Source organism: Spermophilus citellus (genome assembly GCF_964194105.1).
Source record: "Spermophilus citellus genome assembly, chromosome: 9".
Taxonomy (NCBI): domain Eukaryota; kingdom Metazoa; phylum Chordata; class Mammalia; order Rodentia; family Sciuridae; genus Spermophilus; species Spermophilus citellus.
Genome location: NC_138191.1, coordinates 20629268 through 20635626, shown reverse-complemented (window position 1 = coordinate 20635626; position 6359 = coordinate 20629268). Strand labels below are relative to the sequence as shown.

Genomic DNA, 6359 nt, shown 5'->3' with positions numbered 1-6359 from the left:
CATTGTGTAATTGACCCAGTCTTGTTTGCGAAGACCTTTGTAAATGTTGGCCACGGTATTTAAGCCTGGTTAGTCTACGGTGGATTCGGATTATTTTTCTAATTTACTATTAAGTAAATGTGCCACCTGTAGATTTAAGTGAAGTAAAAAATCTTTACATCTTAAAAAATTTTGTTTAAAATTCTTCGAGAGATTTGTGCGTTTTTTAAATGTTTTTATTCATTAAAAGAACATTTTATACAAATCTTGAGCAATTCTTTTACAAACGTATCCAGAATTCACAATATATTACGAAAACAAAATACAACAGACCAAGGAAAGGAAGTGACTTTCAGATTGCAAGGATAACATAAGACTCATCCCTGAAGCAAAGTCTCCCTGCAGAGGGATAACCAGGATCCACCACAGTAAACCTTTCTACCCCCAAGGTATAAACACCCAATGACTAATTGTTCCCTCAGGCTTAAGAGTATAAGAAGAGATTAAATGGGGAGGAGTATGGTAAGGAGTATGGTAAGTGTAAGCTGCTTAATCAAGGTTTTAGAAGACACAGGCTAAGTTCTATTCCTGGACCCAAATCTGTAGGAACTATACACAGCACCAGCCTTAAATGGCATCTACTCCAGATTCATTCAAGCACATCTGAATGGGTTATAATGACAATACTGTACAATGATTTTAAAAGTATGAATAAATATTTTCTATGGCAGTTAAAACCATGAGCAAAAGTTAAAAAAACCCCTGACATTTTCTATAATATTATCAATGAAAATTGCATCATCACTGACAAATTCCTCTTTCCAATCACTTCTACTTCTGATATTAAAGATCTGGGTGACTAAGTGGTTATGCTCAGGAAATGTTCATATTCAGAGTCAAATTTAATTACAGTTAAAAGCCCAATGATGTTAAGAGAATCAAAGAAGAGTCTTATGGTGGGGGTGTAGCCCAATGGTAGAGCCCCTGTGAGGGGCCCTGGGTTCTATCCCCAGCACCACAAAAACAAACCCTCTCTTGGCCCATGTAATTTAAAATCCCTTATCCTCAGAGCTGAAAGTTCACTCTAGTATGTTTAATGGAAAACTGTTTAAATAGCTATAATCCTACAGGGTTCAAATTTCCATCTGTAGGACTAACAAACTTCTCTGTGTTCATAAAATAAAAGTTCTAGCATCAGCTCTGAATTGCATAACTTTGGCCAAATTATTATGCCTCTTTGAATTCCAGTTTCTTCATTAGCAAAATGGAGACACAAAATCAAATTTAAGACTTGCATAAGATGACATACATACATATACTACAATGCATGGCAAATGGTGAACACACAAAAATGTCCTTGCAAGGACATTTCCATATTAGCTATAATTCCTCAAAATTTAATGCTGACATGTGAGGGATAAGTTATTCAAGTGCCACACATTGTGGAGGAGAAGCTGCAAAATATTTACTTTTATAAAGAACTCAATTAACAGTACTGAAAAAGTAGGGTTTCCACATAAAGTGAGGTTACCCTTGGGAAGGCATTAAACAAAAAAGCCTGGAGACAAATGATGAGTATATTCCAGTTTGTAAGTTCCAACCTCCCATGGGTTTCAAGCTGCCATGATATTTCAGAGATGAGAATTACATGTATAAGGCTAATGTTTTCCATTTCAATTGGGCCTCTCTAGTACTTAAAACTCACCCTTTCTCTCATTACACTCATCTTTGAGCTATTGGATAAATGCAATACCAACAAGCCTTTCCCTTGCCTTCACAGACTAAGCACAAAACACAGAGAATGAGCCCATAAAAGGCCACAATAGAAAAGCTGGAGGCAGAGTAACGAGCATCAGTTCCAGATCACTCCCAACAGTTCTTCAGTTATTACTCAGCAGCAACAGGAGAGTCTTCTTCTTCAGAGCCTGACTTGCTCCTTAACCTTTTAAAATTTCAAGGATTTCGAAGAATATTTCAATGCATCCTGCCCTTAGAAAAAATATTTTTTGGCACTTTCTGTTCTATTTAGGATGGAGACATTCAAGTAAAGATTTCATTTCTTCTGTAGAAATTTCATTTTGCTTCCTAAAAGGCAAAAAAAGAAAGTGAACTCTCAATTTATTTTCACTTAAATTATTTGAGGCAAGGGATTAATAATTCAACTATTCAAAACATCCCCCAAATTGAGCTTTCATCTCAAGTCTTATGGTTTGAATAAGCGTACCCCAAGGCTGAAGTAGTAAAGGTTTGTTCCCCAGCTTGTGGCACTATTGGGAAGTGGCAGAACTTTTAAGAAGAAAGCCAGTCATGGGGGGCATGTCCTTGAGGGGATATTAGGACCCTGGCCCCTTTCTGTCTCTCTTTGCTTCTTCCATGAAGTAAGTGGCTTCCTCTGCCCTGCACTCCCACCATGCCCCAGGCCCCAAAGGAGTGGAGCCAACTGACCATGTATTGGAGCCAACCTCTAAATCTATGAGTCAAAATTAACCTTTCCTTTTTCAAAGTTGATTTTTTTAGGTATTTTGTTATGATAATGAAAAGCTGACACACCGAGATATCAGATGATGTGTTTAACCATCAGAACATCCCTGTTTCTAATTGCAGAGATAGAAAAAAAACTCAGACATAATCTAATTCAGTGATTTAGATTTAAAATCACCTAGCATACTCCCCAGAGATTTCATAGAACCTGAGGAAATTTCTTAGGCTCTCTGGAGATTAGTCTTTAGTGCATCTGAGAACCACTGATTTAATCTAATCCCATGGTATAAAGATGAAACAACAGCCCAAGGCATTATTTGTCTATGGTCTCTCAGCTAGTTAGGTACAAGATCAAATGAGGGACATACATTTTAAAGACCAGTATAAATATTATGCAATACAGGTTCTTCACTGTTTTAGGGTAGCCCACCAATGTTCTTATACCATACTGGATAACTATTTGAAAAATCATAAATAACTGTTTCTTTATGAAGTGCATAATCTTTTGCCTCAGAGTTCCTCTAAATCAGGTGTTTTTAATCTGAAGTCTATGGATAGGCTTTGGGGGGGTCCAAACACCCTAAAATTATATGTACAATTTATTTGCATGGGAAAAGGGGCCACAGTTTTTTTAAGATTATCCAAGAGACATAGCCTAAAAAGAATTAATAATCATGGTATGGAAACTTATATCATAAAGGGACAGTTCAGGGAGCTTCATCAGAACAGGCTACTCTGATGGGGGTTCCAACCTCTGAGAGTTTTTCTCCCAAACACTTTGGAACTAGGGTCATGCTTTCTGCTCAAGTCTACTTGAAGTTACACTAATCTGATTATAAAGCCTTTGGGATGAGCTTTGCTTACTGGAGAGCATTTTCCCCCCCTTCAGCCACATTTCTCTTATAGTAAATCACGGAAACTCACCAAGACTCCGCAAAATTCTATTCACCCCACTGGGCTCAGACTCAGGAATTGTTTCCAAGTACTGAAGTGCCCGGACCTCAAACAAACCTATAAAGAAAACTCATGTTGGTAAACCTGTTCAGTGCTCTGGAAATTAGTTAAATAAAACTTTATTCTTATTACCAGTATATTATTTCAATATTACAAAATAAATAATTCTCAAACTGAACATTTCCAAGTTTGAGCCCTTATAGCTTTACATTGTTTTTGGATTATATTATTATATTCATGCTATTTAAGCCATCACCAAATAAAGAGAACTCTAGGATTAAAACTGACCTTTAACTCCACTTTTCCAAAGCTCTCGGTCCTGGATGAATCCTGCAAACATCTGAGTCTCCATGAAAAGATCGAGAAAGTGGCGTACACTTCGGGATGTGTGAGATTTACGGAATGGTTCCCTTTGGAATACTCGCTCCCCACGCTCAGTGACAGTCATGTTCAAAGAATAATGTCCAACCAATTTCACAAAAAACCTGACAAATGCTTCAGACACCAGAGAATTGAGTGTCACATCTGCTGCAAAATGAAAGAAAAAAAAAAGAAAAGAAAAATCTCCTAAATGTTGAGTATCTGGGAACACAGGCTCTCGGGATGGAAGTCATACATTAAGAGGTGGAGAATAAACTGAGGAATGCTCATTCTTAGCTTTCTTTCGTGGTCCATGACCAGCAAAAAGCAAATAGCTCATATTCTGACCTTCATTTTCCTCCCACACATACTCTTATTACATCTTTTTTTTTTTTCCTGCGGGGTGGGTGGGGGTAGGGGATAACCAGGGATTGAACTCAGGGGTACCCGGCCACATCCCCAGCCCTATTTGTATTATTTAGAGACAGAGTCTTGGTCTCGCTGAGTTGCTTAGCACCTTGCCATTGCTGAGGCTGGCTTTGAACTCATGATCCTCCTGTCTCAGCCTCCTGAGCTGCTGGGATTACAGGCATGTACCACCATGCCCGGCTCTTATTACATCTTGCTTTGGACATCTATGGTTTCATGGGTAACTGCTCTTTCAAAGGTTACCAGCGAGAACCAACCAAATCTAATCGACTTTTCTATTTTTACCCTTCTTTAAACTCTGTGCTTCATTCCTGCCCAGCACCATGTTTCTCTTCTCTCCACTTTATTCTCTCCTGATTCCCTCATTCTTGTCTTGCCTTTAAGACTAAACATTAATTTTTCTTTACCTCTTCATTTCTAAGTATGATCCTCAGAACACTTCTCTTCAACATTCCCTTTCTTAAAAAGCAAACTGGCACACAGAAAGAACTAGTTATTTTGGTGATACTCAGTCTTAGATCTCCAGCCTGGTTTTCAACCTGTGCATTTTCTGGCTATCTATGGGTGATCATTGTTTGGATGTCCCATTAGCACATAAATTCCATTTATCTACAAATCACCATATCAGGTTCCTTTTGGAAATTGGCAGATTATGAATCAATTAAATAAAACACATTTAAACAAATAAAACACATCTAAAGCCAAATTTACTATATTTCCCACCAAATGTTTCCCTTTCAACTTTTCACCTCATATTTCACCATGATTATTCCATAAAAATAATTTACTGATGCTAACACACAATAAAGGGCAGGGCTGAGGGAAAAATAGAAGTTTATTGCATTAGACAAAGAACAATGAAGGGAAGGGAGGGTGAATAGGAATAGGAAAGGCAGTAGAATGAATTGGACATAACTTTCCTGTGTTTATATATGAATACACCACCACTGAAACTCCACATCATGTACAACTGCAAGAATGAGATCCTAATTAGAATAAGTTATACTCCATGTATGTATAATATGTCAAAATACACTCCACTGTCCTGTATATCTAAAATGAGCAAACAAAAAAGTAAAAAAAAAAATAATTTGTTGAGAGCTCAAGAAACACCAGGCATTATATTAAATGCTTTTAACAAACACAATAATGAGGTAGGTATTACTATATCTCCTTCATAGTTGAGGAAAATAAAGCTCCAATGGTCAAAGGAATTCTTCAGGGTCATGCTATCCAGGTAAGCAAAGATGCTGGACTCTCAAGTACCATGATTTTTTTTTTAATTGAAGATTAAACCCAGGGTACTCTACCCCCACTGAACCACACCCCAGCCCTTTTTATTTTGAGACAGGGTCTCAGTTGCTGAGGCTGGCCTTGAACTTGTGATCCTCCTGCCTCAATCTCCTGAGTAGCTAGGATTACAGGTATGCGTCACTGTGCCTGGCCAAATCAGGTGATTCTTTTAATTTTTTTTAGTTGTAGATGGACACAATACCCTTATTTTGTTTATTTATTTTTTTTAATGTGGTGCTGAGGATCAGACCCAGTGCCTCACACATGCAAGGCAAACATTCTACCACTGAGCCACAACCCCAGCCCCTGATTCTTTAACTACTATAATATACAGTTGCAATCTGTAGTATACTCTGCCTCCAGATCCCAGGCTGAAATTTCATATTCATCTTAGACTCCTCACTTTTCTTCCATCTGAATAGTCCTCCCACCCCCACCTTCACAATTCTCCTTTATCTGGGTTTCACCCTGGACTGGGAATCAGGAACCTATGTATAGTCAGTTCTATCATATCATAGCTGTAAAATAGTGGGTACCCTCACTTTATCTGTCATGGCCTGCCCCTACCTGTATAGTGACAGGGTGCTGATTAGGTGACTTCATTTGTTCTTTCTTCCTTCCTTTCTTTTTGCAATACTGGAATTTGAACCCAGGGTCTCATGCATTCTAGGCAAGTGCTCTATCACTGAGCTATACCCCAGTCCTTTAAATTACATTAAGTAATTGATTTTTTGGGGGGCAGTGCTAGGAAATGAACCGAGGGCCTCACTCACACTAGGCAAGTGTACCACCACTGAGCTGCATCTCCAGCCCCTTTTATTTTATTTTGAGACAGGACTCCCTAAGTTGCCAAGGCTGGCCAC

General features: G+C 38.3%; 1 long non-coding RNA gene across 1 annotated transcript; it reads right to left on the bottom strand.

The window, feature by feature from the left end:
• Positions 1 to 205: 205 nt before the first annotated feature.
• On the bottom strand, positions 206 to 3839 carry LOC308656883. Its single transcript, XR_014023791.1, has 3 exons — positions 3703 to 3839; positions 3385 to 3471; positions 206 to 2064 (listed from the first exon to the last, which is right to left on the bottom strand). It is a non-coding gene; the product is annotated as an uncharacterized lncRNA (long non-coding RNA).
• Between the last annotated feature and the right edge of the window lie 2520 nt (positions 3840 to 6359).